Source organism: Manis javanica, chromosome 4 (assembly GCF_040802235.1).
Source record: "Manis javanica isolate MJ-LG chromosome 4, MJ_LKY, whole genome shotgun sequence".
Taxonomy (NCBI): domain Eukaryota; kingdom Metazoa; phylum Chordata; class Mammalia; order Pholidota; family Manidae; genus Manis; species Manis javanica.
Window position 1 is genome coordinate 173,746,223 of NC_133159.1, and position 27,046 is coordinate 173,773,268.

A 27,046-nucleotide genomic window follows, 5' to 3' on the forward strand; every position below is an offset into this window, starting at 1 on the left:
AGGCTCTGCAGAGCCACATGGTCTCTGGGGAGACTGAGAAGTCCACTGACCTCTGCTGCTGTAGGATGAAAACAGCCATTGACAATATCTAAATGAGGGAATGTAGCCGGTCCCCTGATCAGACTTTATTTACGGACACTGCAGTTTGAATTTCATATAATTTTCCAATGTCACAAAAATATTCTTCTTTTTAAAATTTTCCCCACCATTTAAAATTCTTTGCTCAGGGGCCTTGCAAAACCAGTTTGCCAGGGACAGAGCCACAGTAGTAATTCCTCACTTCTATATCATAGGTGGTCCCTTTGTAGTCTCTTTTATAGACCAGTACTAAAATCATTAAACAGCAAGAAAGTACACGCTATTGAAACAGCAAATTATGTATCACTTAGTGTTTCTACATTTTATTAATGAATTCTTTCACCATCTTGTAATGTGACAAATCTTCAAACAGGCTTGCCCTTTCTCTTTGCCCTTCAACTGCAGTTTCTCTCTCTGTTTCAGGGAGGAGTACAGTTCACCACGGCTGAACTTCAATAAAGTTAGTTTTCTTAAGGTAGATTTAGGAGGCATAGGCACGCAAGAGAAAAGCCAATCCAGATATCATTTTTATTTGGCTTTAGAAAGTGTTTTTCTACTTACATGTCAGTATGGGTGTGTCTGGTGTTCTGGGAATTTACTTCAAACAAAGGAATGAAGCCACGCTGTGATGATCTGACTCCGCTGGAGTTGGGAAGCCATCCAGTTTCACCATCCTGCCTCCTGTCCTGCTCTTCTTTGTGGGATTTGAAAGCTTGGTGTAGGTGTCTGATATTTTCAGACCAGTCCAAACATTCACCCAAAACCATCTTTCCTGAAATTGTCCTTGCAGAGCACAGGGAGGTATGTGTGTCATTGTGTGTTTTGAAAAGTCCTTTGACGTGGAACACTACTAAAGGGAGCTCAGCTTTCAAACAGGCGGTAAGCAAGCGGAGCAAGTGATCATTACTCACTGAACTACCAAGTCAGACTTACTACCGATAAACCGCAACAAAAATTGCCTTGTTCGCAGGGAAATGTAGACATTTCTCTAGTCTTCAAATTTCTACACATAAAAGCCAAACTTTGGGTCCGCTGCTTCCTTCACATTTACTTTGGAAATATGATTGAAAAGATAGGTCCCTGGAAGGGTGCAGCCTCCCCTACCCGTCACTGTGTAACAGACCGCAAATCGTGTGCTTCTGTCAGAATGTCCAAGCCTTGATGAGAGCTGACAGGTTTGGGACACTAATTATCAGCCTGAGGTAGGAGTTGTTTTCTGCTTATTATTCCCATCTTACAGATGAGGAAACCGGGGTGCAGAGAGGTTAAGTAGCTCCCAGTGTTACAAAGCTAGTAGGTGACAGCACCAACATTGAAATCCAATCTTGCTTCCTCAAGTATGCATGCTTTTAAAAATGGAAACAAAAACCAAACACCCCCAAATAGCAACTGTGGTGGGAATTAGAAATGGCCCCTTAACTCTGGGGGGTCAACAAAGCCAGATGGGGCCACCTATATCCCTGGCTCCTGACGCTCTTCGGAGTAAAGGAATCTCTTAGCTTGCCAGCACAAGATTCCCTTTGAGCTCTCCTAGATGCAGCTCCCTTGTGTTCTGAAGAGCTTGGGACGGTTACTTCTCTCATGTCTTGTGGCTGCCTTTCATGGGACGGTTACTTCTCTCATGTCTTGTGGCTGCCTTTCACATTTTCTGGCACTTTCCCTTGGCTTTACCATTTTAAAGCCCCCTCCTTCACTTATCATTCAATTTTCTGACTTCTCTTCAGCCAGCTTAACCTCATGTCCACTTTGACATTTCGTTTAGCCCCTGGGGACCTCTTGATGGGACAGAGAAACTATTTGAATGCATTCTGGATCTGGCCCACAGCTTGTATTTTATTATTATCATTATCTTAAGCTCTGATTTTGGGGGCTAGAGGATGGAGGATCCTGCCTCAATTTCCATCTTCCTCTTATCAGGGCTTATTCAGCTGTGGATGTAGATCTTTGGAATGCGCTGCCTCGGGTATATAATCATTAATCGCATGTTGAATAAAGGAGTGGGTGGATGCTTAGCTATTTCTAGCTGCCTTGTCTCAGTTTTCATTGGCATGTAATCTCCACCCTTACCTGCTAAGGTGTAGGCAGAGAATTCTGGTAAAAAGGGTTTCTTTGCATTGCTCAAAGTCTGAAAGCCAAGGAGTGTTTCCATGGGTTAGCTCTTGACAACCCTGTTTGTAAATATTTGAGTACCTTGCTGGCATCGTTGAGCGTGTTTCTGGCCCGGGAAATCTTCCTCCTTTGTATCCCTGACCGAGTGAGAGTGTAGTCGGGGTGTGCTACAATGACCTTCACACTGAGCCTCCTCTGGAGGCAGAGAAGCGGTGAGGTAACCTCAGTCTCGGCTGACTGGCTATCGCCTGCTTTATAAGACGCCAAGGGCTACCTATGTAGATTCCCAGGTGGACCTGTAGGAACAAATGTGTCAATGGTTAACTCAGGTACTTGGTGTCTGGGGCTTTTCTCTCCTTTATTATTAACTAAAGAACATTTTTACCATGGCCTGGCTGTGAGCGCCCAGCTCTTAGGTCTTCTATGGGGAGAGTGAATAAAGGTAAGCATTGCTCTATTTTTTCATTATGCAAAGTCATCCAGCCTATGTTTTGTCTTGTGTAGGCTTTTGTTTAGGGAGCAGCAGTGCCGTGTGTCCAGTAGATATCAATGTTGAATTAAATGTAATTAAGTTAATATCTTATCCAAGTGCTATAAGGAGTCAGTGAGCATATCCCGTGAGTTCTTCTGAAGCTTTGGTCAAAAGAGTCTCAAACTGGTCTTTACAGAGTTTATTAAATAGCTCTTACATGCCTCTATATAAGTAGATGTCTAAGAGTGGCTTCATCATATTTTATATTGACTACCAGATAGAGTTCTATAATTCCTTTCAGAAGCAAATTATTGCACCCCATATGTGTATATATACACAGATTTATGAATGTATAGCTCTAAGCATTGAAATGTGCATTTACATATCCCTATAAAAACTTCAAGAAAAATAGATTAATTTTTCTGAGAATTGTATATAATGATATGAGGGGAAATAAAAACATGCCATGTTTAGGCTTACTTTAACATAAATGAGAAGTAGAGAATTTCCCCTATTGAGTTCACCTTTCCCTCTAAGGCTTTTTTCTTGACCATTAAAATCTTGGAAATTTTGTCCTTTAGTATTTACTCAGGAAAGTATGGACTTGTCAATCTTTACTCTCTGGATACTATGAATTCTCTAACATATATAATTGAACTGTTTCCCTTGTCAGTGGACATACATAGTAAATAAGAATTTTTCTATAAGCCAGATGGATTTTGATCATGTACATTATACCTTCAGGTAGTTATATGAATGGAAAAGTCCTTAGGAAACTAGGACTGGAGTATTTCTGCTGAATATGACCGTTATAGCTGGGCAAGAGTCAGATCTTTAGGAAGAAAGAGTGTGTTAATGTATATTTGCACTTAAATTTGGAAGACATTGGCCAATTACTCTTTATGTCAGATTTTAATCAATAGAGTGACATCAAGTGCCTAAACCACAGTATTTTGTACAATACCATTTAAGGAGTTCCTGAAATTAAGCCAAAAAGAAGTTTAAAAGTGAACAAGGTCCATAGTTCAATTCAAATCAGCAGAGAGCGAGAGAAAGAGGGAGAAAGGGAGTCACAGAGACAGAAACAGCCAGTGAGGGAATTAGAGTAACTGAGAGATGTCATTCTCTGTTTTTAGAACATGAGAGTTGTGATAAATCCAAGACATTTGTCTCATACAAAATAAGGCCATGACAACATTTGAAACTGGAAGGCAAGACTTGAGTAGGAGGGGCACTTCAATACATTATTTTAATTTATTTTCCTAAATAAGTGTATTTTTGACTTGCAAGAGAACAAGGGTTTTCATTATACATATTAGTGGTGAGTCTGAGTTAAGACTTGGATAAAAATTAGTTGGAAATTAGGAATTGGCAAAAAGTGTAGTTTGGGGGAAAATGTTAGATATGTAAGGGGTAGTTAGAGTAAATGTTTGGTACTAAAGCAACCTACATACTTAGTTGAACTTTCCCTTTTTTGATTTTGTAAAACCCATCACTTGAAGAAATTGTTCAGCTTTTATCCCAGATGAGTTTATCCTTGAGTATTCTCTGTCACTTCCTCATTCTAGGAAAGGTGGCCCCAAATCTAATTTTAGGAATAGCGGATCAAAAATCTCATTGATTCAAGCAACACTGGAACTATAAATATTTCTATGGTAGTGTGGGGAGATAGTCATTTCAGTGCTTGCTATGTCCTGAGTGATTAAATACTATGTTCATTGGATCTTCACTTCAACTTTGAAATTTACAGATGAAGCTTAGATTTTCTACTTTCTGGCTGTGTAATCTTGGGAAAGCCATGTAACTCTTTGAGTCCGAAATCGAACTCACTCTTGTCTCCATTTCAAACTGTGTGTGCTTCCAATTATCACATGATACCTTTTCTAACATGGTACTACTGAGAGTTACTGGGCTTGCTACAAAGGGCAAAGAGAAAATGCCCCCAAGATATCTCTCATGTGGGTGTGGCTGAGAATGCAGATATGTTACAAATACCCTCTTCCTATGAATCTAGGAGTGACATTTTCTCCATGGTTACTGGTTTCAACAATCCAACCGGCTGTCTGTCATAGTTCTATCACTCTACATGGCTGAAGGCTTCACCCTCAAGAATCTACCCTGATTCCTTTTATAAACTTATGACTGCCGCAGGTCTTCTTTTCTAGGCCAATATAATTATTATGTCACATTGATAAAAGCAGTTCTTCCAGAATGGAGGAAATTCTGTTGAATGTGTTTCCTGCTAGTATCATTTTTTGAATAATGAGAAAGAAATAAGTTAATTTTCTTAGGAGGGCAATGACCTACAGTTTGTGAAAAAATAAAATCTAGAATTTTATTCTTCTTTCTTTTCTTTTTTTGGAGTCATCATAGTCTCAAGTCCTTGACCTCTGTAAGATACTGACAGTTGAGATATTGGATCATCTAGTCGCTTGTTTGATTTGATGGGCACTGCACTTAGCAAGAGACATTTTCCTCTGATTTATCTATTGATTGATCCTGTCAGCAAATATTTCTTAAATGACAAAAAAGTCCTAAAGCCTGAGGGTTGAATGGGAGATTATTATAATAAAACCATTTTCTTTAAGAATTTAAGACTAGTGAAGGAGTTAAAACAGATAATTTGCCATTGTGTAATATAATATCATGGATTCAACAAATATTTATTGATTGATGACTCTGTCCAAGGCATTGATTAGACATTAAGGATATATTGATGAAAAGAAAAAGACAAAAACTCCTGCCTTTATGAATCATACATTTTAGTTAGTAGATGTTGAAGTAGACTATAAATAAGTGAAATAAATACCATTTGATGGTGATAAGTAGTGTGGAGAAGAATGCAGTGAGGGAAGGATATACATTGGGGGTATGGCGGAGCAAGAGCATTGTATTAGTTACCTATTTCTGTGTAACAAATAACCCCAAAATTGTTGCATAGAACAAGAAACATTTGTTATCTCACAGTTTTTGTGGGTCAGGAATCCAGTTTATCTGGGTCTCTGACATGCTGCAGTCAAGTGTCCACTAGGACCACAGTCATCTCAAGCCTTGCCTGGGGAAGGATTCTCTTCTAAGCTCAGTTGCACAGTACTTGGGAGAATTTGCTTCCTTTGGAGCAGTTGAGCGGGTGGAACTCTCTTCTCCACTAGTGGCTGGGGTCCTCCCTCAGTGCCTTGCCATGAGGGCCTTTCCATAATAGATCTTAGAACATGGCAGCTGGTTTCCAGTAGAGCAAATAAGCAAGTAGGCAAGACTGAAGACGGGGTCTTTTTCTAACCTAATCTTGAAAGTGACATCCTCTCACTTTGGCCGTATTCTATTCATTAGAAGCAAGTCACTTATTCCAGCCAACACTCAAGGGGAGGGGATTGCACAAGAGCATGAACACAGGAGGCAGGGATCACAGAAGCCATCTTTAAAGCTGCCTACATTTTTTAAATGGTTTACACTTTTTAGTAGGATTGTCAGAGAGCTTCTCTAAGAAGGTGGTATTTGGTCAAAGACCTGGAGGTGGTGAGGAAGTGAGCAATGTGGCTACCTTGGAGAAGAGCAGTTCAGGGACTGGAGCAGCTGTGAAAGGCTCTGAGCATGCCTGGAATGTTCTAGTAATAGCCAGGAGACCAGTGTGGCTGAAGCAAAAGGGAAGTTGCAGAGGAAAGTGCAGTAGTAGTAGGTGAGGTTGTGTAGATGTGCCAGAAATTTTTCCAAGACAGAAAAGATTCAGCAAGCCAGATGTGTTAGAGACTTTTTTTTTTTTGAGATGTTATAAAAGAACAGAAGGAGGTGTAGATTGGAATAGGTGGATGAGTATTACAGATGACAGGAGAGCGATGTGGATGAACGAAATACAGAGGTGGGGTTGTGAGCAAATGAAGACCTATCTCCTCTAGCTTGACCGATGGAATAATGAAGAAGTGTCTTAATACCATGACTGTGCTGAGGCTAATGACCTGCTCACCAAATGAGAGTCATAATGAACACACACATCTCATCAACACAAAAACCAGGCCCTCTGGCTCATCCAGCTGTTTCCAACAGAGAGGGAACAACAAAGCAAAAATAGATTCCTCCAGCAGTAAATAGTGTTAGAAGTTCTCCAAACGCCTGTCTTCTCTCAGATTTTAGCAAATAATAATCAGCAAGCCACCCACTGGTCTTCCATCTGCAAAAGGTCCCTTTGTTGGAGACCATGGGAATAAGGGATCTGAACAAATAGTTCTGAGATGCATATTGTCTTAGTCTATTCCCATCGTTGTACCAAAATGCCATTGACTCGGTGGCTTAAACAACAAACAGTTATTTCTCACAGTTCTGGAGGCTGGAAGTCCAAGATCAAGGTTCCAGCACATTCAGTATCTGCTGAGAGCCCAGTTCTTGGTTCTTAAAGGATTCCCAAACATTTAGGATGTGATGAGGTCATGAGGGTGCAGCCTTCATGAATGGGATTAGTGCCTTTATAAAAGGGACCCCAGAGGACATTCTCACTTCTTCTGCCACATGAGGACACAGAGAGAAGAAGCCTTCACAAACATTCAATCCCTAGCATCGATTAATATTAAAATAAATTCAGTCTGTTTTTGGTTTAAGTTTCTAAGCCCAAGAACTCAGCTTTGGGGGTAAAAACGGCTTATCTGCACTCTGAAATGCATTACTGAGGGATTCCTATGCGGGGATAGTTGCATCCTGCTTTCTAAGCTGGCCAGTTTCAGCAGACTTGGAGGAGAATTATTTTTTATCATCATTCTTTAAGCCATATGTACCCTAGACTTTGTAGTTAGATTTAAAGCATGCTTGACTTTATTTATTTATTTTTTATAGCTGATCTTGAGTGAAAAAATGGGATCAATTTTTTTCTCCTGTCTCTCCAGGGTTTTCTACTCTAAAATCAAGAGTTCAGATGCAAAGAGTATGTAGCCTCTTATTAAAGAGGCTTTTCACTTTCAAATACGGCCTTTTTGAATCACCTTCTCTCCATGTTTACGCTTTCCCAAAAGTAGACCTGAAACTGTCCACATGGGCAAAAGAAAATTGAAAAAGTCAATCATCTAACTAAGAAACAGCCCCAAATTAGATTTACTCAACAATTCCATAAAGAAGGTGGTTTTTACCATAACATGCTCCAGAGCTATCACCTCTATTCCTAATGTATTCTTACTTCTATGAGTATAGTTTTAAAGACTTAAAACGGTTGCATGGATTTAGGTTATATTCCATAAGATTTGCTCTTTAACCTTATAAACAAACATTCAGTTATTTCTTCCTTTTTTTATAAAAAGGAAGGAAATATGTTGTAATAAAACTTGATCCAAATCATATTTCATTATGGTGAATTTTAATATTTCATTATATTCCATTTTAAATTAGAACCATGTTCCCATGCAATAATTATTTATTGAGTCTGGCTGCGAAGATGATGAAGACCTGGTTCCTGCCCCCAATCTGGTAGAAAAAGAAAGATCTGTAAATAACGAAGGGCAATTTAATGGCCTAATACCATGATAACATAAAACATGATTAGCTCACCAACCAATTGAACACTTTTTTTTTAGGAAAGCAATAGGGTGTTAGCCAAATTTTTGGCATGCTGGTGTTGTCTTGGGTGTGCTTTTGGAAGTCAGTACTTTTAGACACAGAAATATTGTTTTCACTGTGAACTCTTTTACAAGATTTTCCATTGCCAGAGGTTGAGTCTGACAGTTACCTCACAATTGTCTCCATCCCCCTAAAGTTTAGTAACTGTATTAGTCAGCATTCTCCAGAGAAACAGAACCAATATGACATACAGAGAAGCAGAGAGAGAGAGATTTACTCTAAGGAGTGGGTCATGTAATCGGGAGCTGGCAAATCTGAAATCTATAGGGTAAGCTGGCAGGTCAAAATTAAAGGTAAGAATCAACATTGCAGTCTTGAGCCCAAAATCTAAAGGTCAGGCCAGCAGGCAGGAGATTCAGGCCGAGTTTCTGTGTTGCAATCTTGAGACAGAATTGCTTTTTCTTGCTTCTTTGAAAAACTTGTCTTTGCTCTTAATACCTTCAACTGATTGGATGAGGCCCATCCACATTATGGAGAGTCATCTGCTTTACCCAAAATCTACATATTGTAAATGTTAATCACATCTAAAAAGTATCTTCACAATAACATCCAGAATACTGTTTTACAAAAAACTGCAAACTGTAGCCTAGCCCAGTTGATATTAAAATTAACTGTTAAGTAACTTAGGGCATTTTTCACCCTGACTGTATTTTGCTATCAGTTATTAGGCATCATAAATTTGAAGCTTCAGTTTATATATATATGTCCTGAATTATTTTGAGCTTGGGCCCAGTCATTTGTGTTATATTCTCAGATCCCCTAGGGCTTTGGGTAGGAATAAGGGAAATATATTCATTCCTCTTCTGTTTTTTTTCAGAGCTTTTTTAATGGAAAATTTTGAGAAGCGCTATTAAAGGATGATTTTCATGAGACCAAATTCTTGGGTTAGGTTACTACTTGATTAGTTAGTTGGCTTAGACCCAGAAAAATATCTACTCACCCACAAACTTGGCCGGTCTTTTCCCAACTATGTACTCATCTCATGTGAGACTGTTCCAAACAATGGGTAATTCAGGACATTCTGTCTCTACTTTAGGAAAATAATCCAAAGTAACCTCACAAAACAAGGCACCTGGCATAATGGCTGGACCACAAAAATTGTTCAGTAGATCCCTGATTCAAGGGTTCTCCTGTACAGAAACCAGCACACTGAGTTTGCTGAACAAGAGCTTAAGAGCCCTTACCAACTAGCTCTTAATGGAAAGACACACTGAGCCATCCCTGATGAGCTATTAGGCTATTAATTGAACTATTGAGTTCTATTTATAGATGCACAGAAAACTCTTTCCCCAGACTTGCCACTAAAATTTGAGAAAGGGCCAGAATATTAGCGACTATGAGCTGGACACGTCAAGAGCCTGTTCCTTTTGTAGGTTTAGCCTGCCTTTTGTTTGGGTCAGATTTGCATCAACTTGGATGTGGTTAGATAAGATTCAAGGAGAAAGTAGTGTGGCTAATTTGAGCAAATTATCTAAGGCTTATGAATTGCACATATTTAAATTTAGACTTTGTGGGAACAGAAGGCGGTTTCACTTCCTTATGACTAAAACTTATTCAGCTGTATGAGATAACAATAATGAGCTGAAGATAAGATTACACCATTTGCATTAAGAATTTAAAAGTGAAAGAAACATTCAGAGAAATAAAAATGAACACAGCAAAATCACAAACACCCAAACAAAACCAAACAGAAGCAAAATATTGTGCTTTACACTCCCAGGAGTTAAGTACAGTGTAAATGAGGACAGTGTTCCCAAGCATTATATTGCTATAGGCAGAATATTTTTGCGTGCTCCTCCAGCACAACTGTGTCAAGTCATTCCTGTGCTTTGCTGGTATAAAGAGTGGACACCATCCCTCCAGTTGTGCGTGGAATTTGGTTATGATCTGTTGGAGCAGTTTGTGTGGCGGAAGCACAGAGGTAGAGCGAGCAGATCGAGGAGGGGAGGAGAAATCCAAAATTGTGTCCTGTAGACTTTAGCTTTACATGACACCCATGCCTGTTTTTGCATGAAAATGACTGCATTAATTATGTACAAAGTAACAGCATAGTAATCACTATATATTAGTACAGTATGGTGGACCTGATTATTTTAGTCATCAGAACAATAGTATTTGGTAACCCCATTGCCATTCAATAGACAGAATGGTGTCAACTTTTATACTTTGGTTTTATAAATTAAATAAATGGCACATCCATTCTTCTAAGCAGGTGTACTATACCCATTCCATTGGGCAGTAGACTATATAGTTCTAAGACTGAACAAGTTCCCCATTATCTAGGACTGATTCTGGGAAGGCAGGAGGATTTAAGACGAAATCTGGAGAACAGAGAAGGAATAGAAGCTGATTAGTCATGTATTCTTACTTGGTACAGGATTCTTTGGTTCTGATGTGAGGTAGGTTTTTCAAATAAATAGAACTATCTCTAACATAAAGAATTTGATAATTTCTTACTAGGGTCCTAATTTCTTTAGAAGTTGTCCAGTCCCTCTGCTTTTTGGTCCTAAACTGCACAGATGTTATCTGGATGCCACTCTGTTAATGGAGAGAGTGGTCAGAATATCTTTTCACACTTGAATGGAGCGCTTAAGGAGGCATTAGGAATTCACCTACAGAAATTCAGTTCCTCTGTATTTACCAAGGGTGAGAAGATAGACTAAGAGACCTTCTGATGGAAAGAACTCTGGGCTCAATATGGGAAGTCTTCAGTCTTACTATCATTACACCTTTATTATTATTTGACAGTAAGTAGGTCTCCAACATCAGTTATGTCTCCTATGAAATAAGTATGAATTTTCCTAGTGGTTCTGGTGAGCCTATTAAATACATATATTATCACAGCCTTTCAGCCTCCACTTACATAATGAGGGTTGCCAGCAGGAGAAGCTAATGCCCCTTTCATGTCACCTGGATGGTCTCACTTGCTGCCCTGGGCCAACATGAGCCAGAGCATCAGTGACAACCTGAGTTGTCACAGTGCCTTGTGCCCTATGCTGACATCTTGATGTAAAAAGAATATGGCTACTGGTTACCTTCTGCCTTACAAATGTCACATAAAAGATCTCCTATGGTCCAGGCTAACCTGGAACTATGAAGGGACTGGAATTTTGGGACATGTACTATTGGCTTAGCTAAATTAAATACAATCCAAATCTACCCTCTCTGGCAACCTGCCATTGAGAATATAAAACAAATGACTGAGACATAGTTCCTGCCTCCAAATAGTTAACTGTATGGTGGGAGAGAGTCTTAATGCACTCTGATATGTGTAATAATAGAACTACTTCATCTCTTTTACAAGTATAAAGTGAGATCAATACATGTGAGCGAGCTTTGGGAGTCTTTAATTTTTAGTGGATTTTCAGATTCTTACTTTGGCTATTTAACATTAGATTACCTCTATTTTAAAAAGTAAATACTGGGAATAAATTCATTCTAGATATTTTAATAAGTTTAGATCCCCTGGTTTTTGCCATTTCACTTGGTAGAGTGGTGGTGCTGAATGGATAGCAACCAAATCGTGCCTTCACCCAGATCCTTTCATTCATGTAATTATGGCTGCTTATTTAAGTCACCAACCATGTGTCCACAGAGATATTGTTTTTTTCTGTGTTAGTATTTATCCACCTTTTAAGCTATGAAAAGTAAGAGACACATTAAAAACTGGGAGCAAAATTCCTTGGCTACTAATTTTTAAAAAGCCTCAAAATGTGATGCCAACACTGCATTCTGAAAGCTCTTTTTTATCAGCACTGTCTCCAAAGATTTTCCCTACTATTTCTTTATTACATTATGGTTGACTAACTCTTTCACTTTTAATCATTGCCTCAGTTTCTCCTCTTCGGATGTTGTCCAGTTGGGGAGATTTTTCAAAGACTTCATGTTTTTTCTCTGTATTGTGAGGATAGTGTCACAATGATAGGTAGCCTCATCCTTTCATTGAAGGGTTTGACTCCACATCCCAAATGTTCTGTTACCAAAGTCATAGGGAGAAGGTATTTCTGCTGAACCTTCAATGAATGATACAAGACTACATGGAGAAACTAATGAGACCATTCACCCACCCAACAGCAAAGGAACAGCCAGAATAATATTTTCAATATACTGATCAACACTTATTTAATAACTACATGCTGTGCATCATTCTAACTGCTTTACAAAATATCAAGCCTTCCATTCCATGATGAAGTTCATGTTTATGGATCAGGAAACAAGAGGCACAGAGACTGTTCCCAAGGTCACACAGCTAGTAAATGGCATAGCTGATTTTGGACCAGGCAATCTTCCTCAACTGTATGTGCTTTTTAACCACTAATCCATGCCCTCTAAAGAACCTCAATTCCCCTTCAATTAATATCAGTGTGGTTATTAGGGATGTTAAATTATATTAACACATAATTTGGATTATACACCCAGCATTCAAGGAATCATTGTACACAGCTCACAGGGAAAGGCTGAGAAGTGCTCAGGCATTGAAATGATAACATGGAATCAAACCCCACCACCTGAATCCTGCCCTCTGCTCTCTGATTACTGATGTCTTTGAAGTATTCTATTTTGCATACCAGCCATTAAATTGCACCTTCTCTATCAAGGCATTTAAAGAAAACAAGCAAATCATAAACAAAAAGAAGATATCCGCTCTTTATTTAATGGGTAGAAGCCCAGCTACACCAACATGGGGATTTGTCATTTTCATCAAAAGCTGATAAGCACAAACAGAACTTTAACAATAAGGATTTCACTTCATGGAGCAAGTATAATATACAATGGGCATTGCTCTTTATAGTCCTAATGACATGGAAGTCTGTTGGCTTTAATACCAAACAATGAACTGATACCAAATAAGCTATTTGTTTGAGGGGAAAATGTAGCTGAAAGTAGAGCTCAGTGGGCCTTGACAGATGTCTTAGGAAAATGTCTCTCGTTAATTAAGCCAATACAAAATAGCCCCCTTCTTTGTTCCAGGGATTATCAACTTAATTAGAAAATACTGCTCTTGATATGCAAATATTTATAATGAGCATTTTCATGGAGAAAGTAGAAGCAGCCTTAGTTTTTATTGTATTAAAATTGCCTAATGAATATTAACAGCAATCGAAAGTCACCTGTATTTACCATTTGTTGCATAGCAAACCCTGTATTTCATTGGTTCAGCCATGTATTACAAGTGAAGTCAAACTAACATGTTCAGAAAGAGTATCGGACAAAAAAAGGCAATGATCAGTATGATAAAATTGTATTTCTAAAAATAAAATAGTTCCACTATTCTGTGAAAGAAAAGTACACTACCTAAGAAAGCTGTTAGCATTACATTTTTACTCTTCAAAAATAACTACATCCAAATAATTGTTTCTTAATTATCTGTCAGTATTCATTAAAAGAATGTCTCTTGAAAAAAGAAAACAGGATGTGTATTTTTTAAGTTAAAAAAAAAAAAGCTTTTGGAAAAAAATTGGCAGTCACCCTACCCTTAAGACTGTTAGTGCATTCATTTTAAAGATCACCAGCTCCTTAGTCCAATAAACTTCGCTGTTGCGTTTGGCATTTCCTTTTACGTAGTCTTAGCTTTTAAACTAAGGACCAGATCGTTCACAGGCATATTTTTGTTGTACTTGTTTAGTTTGTCTGAACTCTTTTTCTGATGGGATCCCTAATGAAAAGAACAAACGACATTTGTGGTAGTATTTCAAAGCTTAGAAAATTCCTTTATGGCTATTATCACATTTTATCTTCAAAACAACTCCGTGAGAGTGGTGAGAGTAATCGTAGAAGAATTTTTATTATAAGTGTTGGAAATACTAAGGATCAGGTAAATTAAGTGATATGCTGCGACACGGCAGACAGGGTTTGGACTCCAGACCCGTTCCTCTTTCACACGGCAGGCAGCCCCTGCTGTGTGAGTGCCTCCTTTCCTCTTCCGTCGCCGCGGTACAGAAATCTTGAGGGTGACAAGTGTCTTCTCAGTGTGCCATCATTTGTATTTCAGAATCAGACACACCTCGGTTTTAATATAGGCTCTGCCATGAATGACTTACATGATTTAGGCTAGTGGTTCTCAAACTATGGCCCAGGACAAACAGCATTAAGAACCACGTGGGAACTTGGGAAAAAATGCACATTCTCAGGCTCCACCTGAGACCTACTGAATAAGCCAACTCTTGGGATGGGAATCCCTCCTACCTATTTTATTAAAATAAAAGTCAGTTATTTTACCAGCAAAAACAGGTCTATTCAGGAATAGGAACGCAAGCCGCAGCAGAACCATAGGGGTGGCTGGAGGACAGAAGAGAGGAAAGCTCTTTTTATAGCAGAAGGGGCAAAGTTGGAGGGCTGTTCTAAGCAAACCATCCGCTGGAGAAAATTGGGAGTCCCACGTGTGGCGGCTTCTCATTGGCTGAGCTGTGGCAGTCTCTCCTTGGCAGTTGAGGGGCGGTGGAGGTGGGAGTCTTTTTAATTCCTGCTCATCCAGTAGCTAAAATAGTGTGGTGACCACCTCGTATGCTAGGGTCTGAGATTTACGAGGAGTGGTGGGCGTGAGCATGAGCGCTCCCCCTGCCAACCTCCAACACCAGGTCAGTGAGGTTTCCCTTAATTACACAGTGTCTAACCAACCATCCAGCCAATAAGGCTTGAAAACCAGCGGTCTAGAGGCAAGCCCTTCGCCACTGTCACCGTTGCGTTTTCTCTGTCAGTTGGCTCAGTGACAGCTATGGTGCAGAGCTCTTCAGAGATTTGGGGCAATGAGTGTGGAAACGAACACGTAGTAGATTCGCTCTTTAGAAAACGCATTCCCAGGGGATAGCATTTAATTGCAGTTTTTTAAAGGAAACTTAAAGCAACTGGGTTCTCTGTCAGAGCAGAAGTGCTCGCCTTTCTTGAAGGCAGCACTATTTTTAAACCTGGAAGAGAGGATCGGTGCTAATAATGTATGGGCAAACTGAATGGTATGCGTTGGCTGTAGTCGAAGTGGTTAGTGGCTGCCTTTGGAAAGCAATCAGATGAAGCCAACGATTTTTTTCTCTATCTAGGAACTTCAGTGCAAAATCAGAGAAGGGGCATGACCGCTGTCTGTGTCACCACTATTTTATTTGTTCTTTATGTGAGTCTGGTAGCTGTGACATAACGCCTTCGTCCAACAGCCGGTTTTAGTCCCATGGCTGGAATTACTTAAATTTGTATACCTAACTAGGGCTCAGTGATCTAAAACCCCTCAGTTTAAAAAAAAAAAATCTACACATTCAGTTTAAAAATTTAATGAGAAAAGTTTTTCAGCCTGTGTCCACTAAAGTATGTGGAAGCTGGTCTTAGGTAGCTATGTGGAGTACAAAGATCGGAACAAGCAAATCCAGACAGTTCCTTTCTGAGCCCCCTGTTGCTCCTCTCCCTGGACCTGCAAAGATAAGGGACACTTGTTAAAATCTTGCTGCATGCCACGCACATGCCTTATGCTCTGGATCCCCCTTCCTCACTTATTTGGCTTTTTTTATTGGGGGGATGGAAATGGGAAGTGGTCCTGTAGCAGGAATTGGAGAATTTAACCCACGTCAGTGGGCCACCTAAGCTTTGGGTTTTAGACAGAGTTAAGAAGTCTTGCATAATTTGTACACGAGTTTTAACTACCCAGAGAACAGCGGTATGCCAGCTTTCTTTTAACTGTCAGCACGCTCAGATTCCTAAAGTTTGGACAGAAACAACCCCCCCCAAAGTCATGTTTTGTGTTTTTTGTCTCAGCGGTTCCCAAAGGTAGGATTCCTGACCTGGGGAAGACAGTGAGAAAAAAAGAAAAAAAGAAAAAAGCCTTATGTTACTGAAGTGTAAAATTACCGGGTTTCCATCATTACGGTAGTCCATAATCAGAGGGCTCACAAGTAAATTAGCTTAACTCACTAGGAAGAAGCGAAAATATTTAGCTGTAAGCTAGACTTGCAACCGCATGTAACATTTTTGTTTTGAAAGTTTACCATATCTCTGTTTACCAAATCTATATGCAGATAAAAAGATTGAAAGTTACTACTTCAGTGTTTACAGAGACCACAGGGCTCTGACTAACTCCGTTTAGGATCTCTGGCTCCTTAACACCCAAGATAAAGGCCGAAGGTGATACACTAACACTTCAGAAACTTCACCTTGGGTCTAGCAAGGATGCTCTGGGGCTTTAAGCAAGGACATACTGACAGGGAAACCGGTGGAATCCACTTCAGTTCAGCCTCAGCCATCTCATTGCACCACAGGAAAGCGGTTCAATCATTTGCTCAAGCATTTATTTTTTTAGGCTCCACCTTTGATTTAATCACTTGCTTATCTTCCTGCCAAAGTATTTGTGCTGGTAAAACAGGGCAACTCGATCTAGGCAGAACCTGCTCTTTCTGCTTCTGTCCGAAAGGTCAGTGGTAGAAAGGCTGATCACAGTGATTTTATAATTGAATGGGATCATTGTTTCAGCGTTTTTGTTTTTCCCATAAAAGAAAATTCTGCAGACTTGAGAGCTCTCAGATAAGGGGAGAAGTCTGCCTATAAACACTGTGTGCCTTCTCACAAACCTTCAGCCTGTAGAAAAGAGATCATCTTTGTTACACTTTGCTGGGTAAAATTGCACACATTATATCAGTAATTGAGGTCAATGAAAACACTAGGACTTCTTTCCCCAGGTACTTTTCTTTTCTGTGCTGAGTTATGGACCTAATTAAGGCATATAGCCCTAATCACAGACTGAGTTTAATTCATTGAGTGCGCTTTGCATAATCATATGCTATAAACACTTAGAAGTACATAGCTTTCATTTTGAGTGATCAAATTCTATATGTTCTCTTCAGTAATCTATGATTTATCTACTTAGGTGACCAGGAATGTATAAAGTAGTATATAATCTTGCTGTCATTTTTGTTTGCCTTGATTGCCAGAGATGTAACCCAAGCCTTGTCCAGAAAGATTCTTTAGAAGATACATGGCTACTAAAGAAAGATTCTAAGGCCTTAGGTAGGCAGGTAAAAACTTTGCCATTCTGTGCCCAACTTAATGTTTTGGCCTTCTCTGTCATCACATGAATCCTGCTTTCCTGCTTTATAAAAATGCTGTGTACTTTCCTCCCACCTGGAGAACAGAAGTCCTCTCTCACTTGACTCATCCATCCTTCTAGGCACATTTCTCAAAGTGATAGCCAAAACCACCTTACACACCACCTTTTCAGATGAGTGAAACCAACAAAGAGCATGGCCTCCTTTCCTTTGAATTCATTCATGGTTTCTATTTCCCCTTATATTTACTTGACCATCAACCATATGACCATTTCCCTCTCTGTTAACCAAAATAAAACTGAAATAAAAATACGATATAAATGATAATTTCCTGTTAGTTGTATCTTGCCTTCTAAATAGTTTACAGATTGACTGTGGACCAGCACTGTGTCCTACGGATCATAAATTTGCAAACCATCTATTACCCCCTTTGCACAGTCAGCAGGGGAAGACCTACTAAATAGCATTTGTTTCTTTGAGGCAAAGAATCAAAACTTAGGCTTACAAATGATGTGTAATAGGATGTGCACTTTGGTGGGATATGCTGTCAGCAAGCAAAAATATGCAGTATTTATTTGGGGCCCTCCTCCCCCTTAGTCCCCAACTCTGTCCCCCAGTACACACACACACACACACACACACACACGTTGAAGTGGAGTAGATTGTCCTAATTTCAAAATCTGGCATCAGAAATAAATCAGTAATAAGTTGGTTAGCTGGACTTCCTGTCAAATTAACAATTATTTAATTTTTAAGTTGAACAACTTACAAGAGGCTTCATAAGAGTTTCTGTTTGGGTCTTTTTTTTTTTTTTTTTTTTTCTTTCCTGAATCTGAAGGAATTGTTTTTCTGGCTGGTTGTTGTATCCAGTTCCCCAAAAGCACATGTTACAAAGATCCTCTAACAATTGCTTCATGAGACACTTGGGGACCACTTTGTTTGCTTTTAGCCTGTACCCTTGAACCATCCTCACCCCCGGCTCCTATGAAGAGTCACTTCTCTTTCATTTTACCTTCTCATGTGATATTTACATTTAATTTGAGACTCTTGGGTGCACAGACCTACAGTGAATAATGCTTATATGTCAAGTACTATGATGGCCTTTCAGGGGTGGGGAGGTGGATTAATTTGGGGCAGGTGGAAGGGGTGGTTACTTACACATTTTAGACAGAGACTCATAAACAGGCCAGGAAAACAGGTGTTATACAATACCGAAAAGTCTAAAATTTAGACTGCATCACAAATAATGGAATCCTAAAATACCTATTTAAAAGCATATTTGGAAGAACCATAGCAGACTTTTAATTTTTTTTTTTTTTTTTAGTTTTTATTGTTTTTTGAGTCTGTCTCTATGTGGGATTAAAATAACTGAAACATCTTCCAAAGATGGCTGAAGGCTGCCGTTTAGCTTGTCTATTCAGAATAATGGAATAAATTATATATACAGATTTACCGTTCAGGAAATAGGTATCTAGGGATCTATAGATACCACATAAAATGCAGAGCAGTGCTTTTCTATAACCTGTTGATAATGTGATATGTCACCACCTAAAAGCAAGCTTACTATCTAGAAGGGCATTTCTGGAACACCAAGTCAGAACCTGACTTGTGTCAGACAGCTGGTTTTCTGGTCGGAAATCATTGAACTCTTCTTAGCGTCTCAATTTGCAAAGGCCCGAAAGGTAGTAGAAGATTCGTCAGAGAGGAAGAAAATTGTAAAAGATGTAAAATAACCTTTCAAATGCAACTATGAATGTTGCGTTAGTTTCCTAAGGCTGCCATGACTGGGTGGCTTAAAACAGAAATGTTTTCTCTCACCATTTGGGAGGCTGGCAGTCTGAAATCAAGGCTGCCTTCCTGTCAAGGCCTCTAGCGGGGGATCCTTTCGTGCCTCGTCCAGCTTCTGGTGGCCCCAGATGTTCCTTAGTGTGTGACAGCTTCACTCCAATCCCTGCCTTTATCACGGGGTATTCTTCTCTGTGTATCTACATTCCTTCTCATTGTAAGGACACTGGCCATAGTGGATTAGGGCCAGTACCCACACTGTAACTTGAATACATCTTTAAAGACCCTATTTCCAAATAAGGTCCCATTCACAGGTACCAGGGGGTTAGGATTTCAAAATATCTTTTTTGGAGGACACAATTCAACCCATAACCAATGATGATGGCAAAGAAATGCGGGACTGCACACTTTCCTCAGAAAAGAGTAGAAATTACAATAAAAGGAAGAAAAAGATTCCTTTTCTGAATAATTCTTTCCGCTCTTGTGCTTCTGGTTTATGTTGGCCATTGCGGACTGATAAGATAATACTAGATGCAAGCATTTATTTTTCCACTTACTGTTTGGAACCTTTATCCCTTCGAAGAGACGCAGCCTGACGGGTCTTAAGTAATTTGCCAGAACTATTGGAGTTTGACCAATTGTCGGTAAGCAGGCAACTTTAATGCTGATCATCAACAAATGGAAGGACATTTTTCACAAAGAGGAAGGGAAAGACCATGTAAAAAGGGAAAATAAAAGGAATAATTAGCTAGATTGAGGAAAGGTGAAAGACATGAAGTATTCTCAGAAATAGTTACCCTATAAACATGGAGAAAATAGGGCCTTGGTATTGACGCAACGGCTCATGACTCAGATTTTCTCCCCTAACTTTTCTTGTGCCCCAGACAGCCGCGTGTTCTGAGGCTTCCTCTGTATTTTCCACACTTTGGAGCCTAAAGAGAAATAACAATAGTAACATTTGCATTTACTTAAGGCTTTGGAAAAGAGCAAAGTGAAAATAAAAGTAACCTTTCAGGGGACCCTGCGTGGAATAATTGAGTCAGCTCTTTTGGCCGAGGCTCTTTTTGGTCCTTTCCATGGCAGTCATCACCATGTTTTCAAGCAGTGGGGGATGGAGGAGGGTGGAAGGGTGAGAATATCAAGTGAGTCTTTCTATGAAAGAAAATATTCACATGCTGAAGACACTATTGATTAGTCAGTGTTGTGTTTGTGGCTTTGAGAAAGTTGCAGAACAGTGAAAAACCTCGAGCTGTTAACAATTTGTGAAAATATGTATTGTGTACACCATTTAGATTTAAAGAATGGGCTGGCGAAATATTTAAATTACCACACCCATCCACTGCACTTTACTAGCCAGAGGGGTCAATAACAACCCAGAGCTAATAAGGCAGAGAAATACAAATGGCAGAAAAAGTGGGAAAGAAGGTTAAATACAGTATACTTTACTTTTGTTTGCTAAAACAAATTTGGATGGGTGGTTTTGACAAGGCTACCAATGTATTATACACTATCCCACCCAAGGTTTAAAATACAGTTAACCCTTGAACAACACGGATTTGAACTGTGTGGGTTCACTTATATGCAGATGTGTTTCGGTACATACTGAATGGTACTGTAAATGTATTTTCTCTTCCTCATGGTTTTCTTCATAATTTTTTTTTGTCTAGCTTACTTTGTTGTAAAAATACAGCTATAATCCATATAACACACAAATACGTGTTAATCAATTGTTTATGTAGCCTATTACAGTCAAGTTTTAGGGGACTCAAAAGTTGTAAATGGAATTTTGACGCTGCAGGGTTGACACCTCTAATCTCTCTGTTGTTCAAGGGTCGACTATAATTTTGGATGGTTAAAATAGAGTCACCCTTGAAAGTAAATGCAAAGTGTGCTTCCAAGTGTATGATACATCAAGCTCACTGAGTTTACCAATCCGGGGAGATGGCAGGAACTGTTGTTCTCAAGATCCTACACTACAAGGAAATTTCTCCACAGGAAAACCGTTACCATTGCACATTTTTTCCAATAGTTTTCATTAAGATCAGAGAGATTCAATTACAGTTAAATCAAAGCCAGCTACTCTATTGGCTGATAAATAATTAGATTTCTAAGAAACCCAAGTTGCCTTGAAAAACAGTGATTAAATGCATTTTTTGACTCACATAGCAAAAGAGTCTGAATGCTTTGTTTCGGGGATTTTATTCACATACGATCCAATTTATACTATGGATGTGGAGTCTATAGGTTCATGAAGCACGTTTGTTAAAGTTGCTCTTCCATATTTCATGTACTATCATATTACATTGTTTATTTGGGGAGGCTGAATGTATAGACAATGGCCAAGACCATGTATAACACTACAACTCTGACCCACAACCTCTATAGCAAACATCTGGGGAGACAAACCACAACCTTTGTAGCAGTGGACCCCAAATGGTCAAGACTTGCTCACTGACTTTCAAATTCTCTAATATTTTTCCTTGCTTCTAATTTAGAACCAGCCAGAGAAAACAAAAATGCTTCCGAAACCTATCACAGAGGATGTGTTTCTAGGTCACCTGAGTCAGGCTTCCCCAGCAAATAGTCTCTGATCAAACCATACCTGAAGCCTTCATTTTTTCATTATAAAGCTTTCCCACTCTTCTGGTAAAAGTGGAGTCTCTTGCCAAACACAAGTTTGAGTCTCAGCTAAACACAAGTGATGAAGGCTGACTCCCTTATAATAATTTCTATACAGAAACTTTTTAAGTGGCAAGATGAGCCCTGTCCAAGCTTAGAAAATTATTTATGGCCATTAGATATTAAGCACAGTGCTAGTAATTTTGAAGACCAGAAAAACTGTTAGAATTGTCTCAGTCTTGGGTCACGAGTCCTTTGACCCAGGTCAGATCTGTGAAAATTTGGCATTTGTATTACCAGTCCTCCTTCCAAGTCATTGCAGTAAAGGTCTCACTGCTTGTGAGTCACCTGCATAGTCTAGATTGGGTGGTTTTTTGTGTTTTTTTTGAGGAATTACTGAGGTGTAATGAGACATTTCCCTATGCTTCTCTTCCTTTGAGAAGTTCTGTTTTGCCCTTTTTAACTGAAGTATGTGTGGTCTTTGATATTAGAAGCTTTCAAATCTAGACCTGCTGATAACTTTAATTTATCATGTGACTTTGGGGAGAGTCTATTAACACATTTAAGTCTCAATGCACTTATTAAAAATTGCTAGTGACATTAGTACCTACCTTAGGAGGCTGCTTAAGAATTTAAAAAATTTCTGTAAAACAGTTACTAAATTCCTATTATCTATTATGTATTCAATAAGTAATAGCTATTATTATGACATCAAAACAGATGCTCATATTTCCAAATGAACAGTCTTTTTTATTCCTGATGTGACAACACAAAAGTTTTGGAGCTGGAAGGATTTGGAAATTGCTGGTAATTTAATAATTTTTCATATTGTATTAGGTATCAGATAAACACTGCTGGAGACAATGTATGCATTACATCCTAAGGGGAATGAAGGCAGTTGTCCTCCCAATGCAGAAGGTGATATTTACCTTCTGTTCTACTTAACACCAAGCCTGCCAGAACTCAGATGATCCATATGAGGCAATCAAGACTATGTTCTAACTCTCAATGGCCTCTACTGGTGGAGCTTTGTCAGGTCCCTTCCCTGTCTCTGACCCGCAGATGAGGGAAGAGACGTGATTGGTCGTCGAAGACCTGAAAGGACCAGCCAGGGGACTCAAGGCGTGACAGTGCAAGAGTGGTGCCGAGAAGACATCTCTCATATTTATTGATTAAATGGTTGTTAACCACAATACGATTCTGTATAGGGGTCTCCATGCACAATCATTAATCAAGTCCAACTCTCAACAGTTTCCAGCCTTCTGAAACATAACAAACAAGTCCTCACGTGAATAATACATGAGCACTCGTATCACAGAAACTGTTTCTATCTTGGCTACTGTTTCTGTCTTGACTACGAATCATTAACTATAAACAAACAATCAAGTCAGATACGATTATACATATGATTTTTATACTTTATATCTAAATTCCCACAAGCATATTACAGCTAGTAACTTGGTTAAGGTTTTAGGTAGTAAACTTTCCTTTTGTAGAGTGTAGACAGGAAACAAAACTTTCCTTTTGTAGAATGTGAATCTGCCTTTAAAACATGTGACTCCAGAGGTGCAGTGAGGTACATGACACGGCCAGCTGAAGAAGGCAGAATGTTCTCTAGTCTCTTTTACATCCTATTACAATCAACGAAAGCATCAGACATGGTGAAATGCTCATTTTGCAGATGTGACGTATGCATGTTTAATTTCTGAATCAAACAAAGGAAAAATTCCTGGGCATTTTATGTGCATTTTTCTTAATATGATCATAGAATCAGAGTTAGCCATTTAATCCCAAACGAGACATGACCTCACTGGGGTTTGTTCCTTGACTGAATCTCGGACTTCTACACTAGGACAGCGTCGATTGTGCTGCCTGAACGCTCCTGTTACCTCACTGATGTCAGGGATATTTTGGGGGGCGGGGGAGGCCTCTAGCAAATGTTTTCAGACCAAGTATCTGTGGGAATGTCACTGTTTTTGTCACAAAGGCCATTTAGTGGTCAATCCGGAAACCAAGAGCGGAATAAGTTACCTTGTTAAAATTCTTAAATCAACAAACGTTTTTGTTATGTTTGGTGGGTTTCATTGGAAATTATAGGGAAGTGGGAAGACCTGTCGGGAGCATCTGGAACACTTTTTTGAAATACGCATATGCTATTAGGTTCTTGAGGAAATGTTGCCAAGTATGGGCACTCCATGTGGCCCCACGTAACATGTTTTTCAACTTCCCTACAGTGACTACTTCAGATGTTTTCCGTTCTCTTTAAATCTCCCATCTTGTCACTTCTATCCACCATCCCCTTATTTAACCAGGAAATAAATCACAAACATCTTGTCCCCCAATGTGTAGACTTGATGGCAGCTGTGCCCATTTTTGGAATCATCCGTGCTCTTCCCCATCCCTCCACTATGCACCCCCTCCTTTCCCTTCCCCACTCCCTCCCTGATGGGCTTCTGAGTATCGTGAATTCAGATCCTCAAGTAACTCTTGAATCATTCCCTTTACTTTATTCCCCAAGGTTATAGAATACCGTTGTTATTGCCCTCCCTCTTTGTTGTCTGGCCAACTCTTTCTCACCACCACCGCCAGAATACAGTCCAGCGAATGCCCATCAGATTGTCTTACTCCCTTCATCAAAGCCCGTTAATGCTGCCTTAGAATAATCTAAATTCTTTAACCTGATTTACCAGGTGCTGCTCATCACCCCAGCTCTATCTCATACTTCTCCCCATCCGAGATCCCACGATCAAGCCAAATAAACACTGTTATTTTTCCTGCTAACTCCTCTTCGGTGGTAACACAGTTTGTGTCAACCAGTTGCATTCAGTATGAATAAAGTGAAGGTGTAAATTACACCCTTGGGGCAATGTGACTCACAAGTTAACTCCTGCAGAATGGATTCACTGAAGAACAAAAACAAGCGTATCCATGGCTTTGAACAAAGTCGGAGCCTATCCAAGCGTGAAAAAGGCTAACCATGAAACCAGGTTAATTCATTAGTAGAGTTTTAAGTTTGAATGTAGGGTTTCTTAATGCATGGTAAGGACGTAATAAACACTTAATTATATGGAAATATTTAAAACCTTAAATCATTTTTTTGCAGTATCCCTCTTAACAAGCCGGCAATTTAAAGTAAAACAAAACCAGAAAAACCACAACTTTAATTAAGGCTTAGTGGTATATAATAATTGTGTAGTGGTATACATAATTTAATGAGACTACCCTAATATATTAGCTTTGTAATTGATTTTCTCTTCAATTTGATTTTCAGCATTTAATTTTATTTCCAGTAGAGACACTAAAGACTAATTATTTTTTCTCACCCAAATATTAGAAGCTAGAAGCTTTCTTTGTGACATGGCATATACGGCCTCCTGATTCTTAGAAGCTTTGACATGGAATTCTGAGTGGAAGCTGGACTGATTCTGGGCTGGCCAGACACCTCAGCCATTATAAATGGAAGCATATCATATATTACAAGAAACATTCAGGAAAAACAACCGGGACATTGAGCAAAGAATAAAACATGGCCTTTCACACAGCACTTTTCTGCAGCAAGTTAGTACCAGCTCTCAGGGCCCAGTCATGCACACCTCTCACCCACTCCACACACTGAGACATCACACCTGTAACTTGAAATCTGCCACAGTTACAGTATTTGCACCACAGCATTTGGCAAACTTTATCAATCCATCCTATTTGTCCTCAGAGAACCCATTATTAAAATTTGCCATCCCACCACTGCCCGTACCCAAGTTGAGGGATTGTCCCTGCGGTCCTTTTTGACACTGTTGTCATCCTTTTAGCTTCTGTCCCTACCCTTTTCACTCTCAAAAGCGACAAGTTCAATAATCACCATGTACATCAGGGATAATAGGAGGCTTTGGAAATTTTTCACTGGAAGAAGTGAAGGCCGAGTTAGGAGCTAAGAAGCAACTGTAAGCTTTTTTTGTCTGCAGAACTGGCTGTCGGAAGTAGTATGAGACTTGTTTTGCAGAGGGACAGCACCAGGACAGGAAAGTTTTACGAAAGCTGCGGGGAGACACGTTCTTATCTGCATTGACGGAAGGACTTCCTTATTCGTGGAGCTGAGTCATCATAAAATGGGAACAGAGCACGTGGTGGGTCAGTGAGGTCCTTGTCAATGAAAAGGCTCACTCAGAGCCTGAGAGCCCCTCGAGGGGCATGGAAGAGGGGCTCCGGCCATGGTTGTTTGTGTTAATGACCTTCTGAGGAGTCATAGTTTGAGTTGAATCCTCCCCTGACAGTGCCGGACTCAGACATTTTGGCAATTGGCACAGGATGCTTGCTTGTTAATATGTGTGTTTGGGAGTTAGAGCAACAACCAGCCAGAAAAATAATTCCTGCAAATTCAGAAAGAAGAAAAGAAGACCCAAACAGAAACACTTATTAAGCCTCTTATAAGTTGTTCAATTTTAAAATTAAATAATTCTCATTAATTTGACAGGAAGTCCAACTTACCAACTTAACTACTGATTTATTTCTGATTCTAGATTTTGAAATCTATTAGGATAATTTACTCCACTTGAGCACAGTTTGGCCAGAGAAGAAAATAAATCGGCCAGTTTTAAAAAACTTCAGGATTCTAAGTGGTGGGAGAGGAACACACTGTTTAGCAATGAGCACGGCAGCCACTTCCTCTGTATCCTACAGTAGCCGGGCGGTGAGAAAAACAGGAAGACCTCAGGCCAGCAGAAATGGCACCTGTGAAGTTGTTTGAGTCTCTCTGAAGGCACAGTTTCATCGGGCGCTGAGGCTGTAGGAAACAACTGAAATATTTCACTGGGTGCAGAAAATCAAGTTCGAATAAATAATTCTTTCCATTCCCTAAAGTCAGATGTTTGATTCCTTTTTCACATCACATTACTGATCTGGGCAGTTTCGCTAGCATACAGCATAGTTTGTATGGTTTTTCTCCAAGACCATTTGCCTTTCATTTGCATGCCATTAATCTCACCCAACACTGGGTTGCGTATAAAAGTTATACAAGAACTGTATGTATATAATCTGCCCTTTCCTCCAGCCAAGCTTTCCGCCTTCTGTTTGACTTTTCACCACCCAGAAACCTGGAGTCTCATCCACCAGCTCATATGCATCTCTCTTCAAATTCTACCAGTCAGGCTATTACTGACCAATGCGGAGATAGCAAATATTATTGCCTTGATACTTTCTAAGTGCTTTATAGATATTAATTCCTTTCCTTCTGTGGAGAGCTATATAAAATAGGTATTTTTATATCTTTCTTTTACAGATGAGGGGATTAAGGCACAGTCTGGCTAAATAAAGGAGAGACAAGATTCTAATCGACGGAGTGTTTTCCATCTCGGCTCTTAATCACTGTGCTGTC

At 39.5% G+C, this 27,046-nt stretch overlaps 1 protein-coding gene across 2 annotated transcripts in view; it reads left to right on the forward strand.

The window, feature by feature from the left end:
* Nucleotides 1-2,341: 2,341 nt before the first annotated feature.
* KCNJ16 (potassium inwardly rectifying channel subfamily J member 16) overlaps nucleotides 2,342-27,046 on the forward strand; it is a 60,519-nt gene continuing 35,814 nt past the window's right edge. Inside the window, exon 1 of one of the 2 annotated variants that reach the window (XM_017641604.3) lies at nucleotides 2,342-2,629. The gene's annotated coding sequence lies outside the window, so the exon portion shown is untranslated. The remainder of the gene's footprint in view (nucleotides 2,630-27,046) is intronic. The other variant, XM_017641628.3, reaches the window with a different exon arrangement.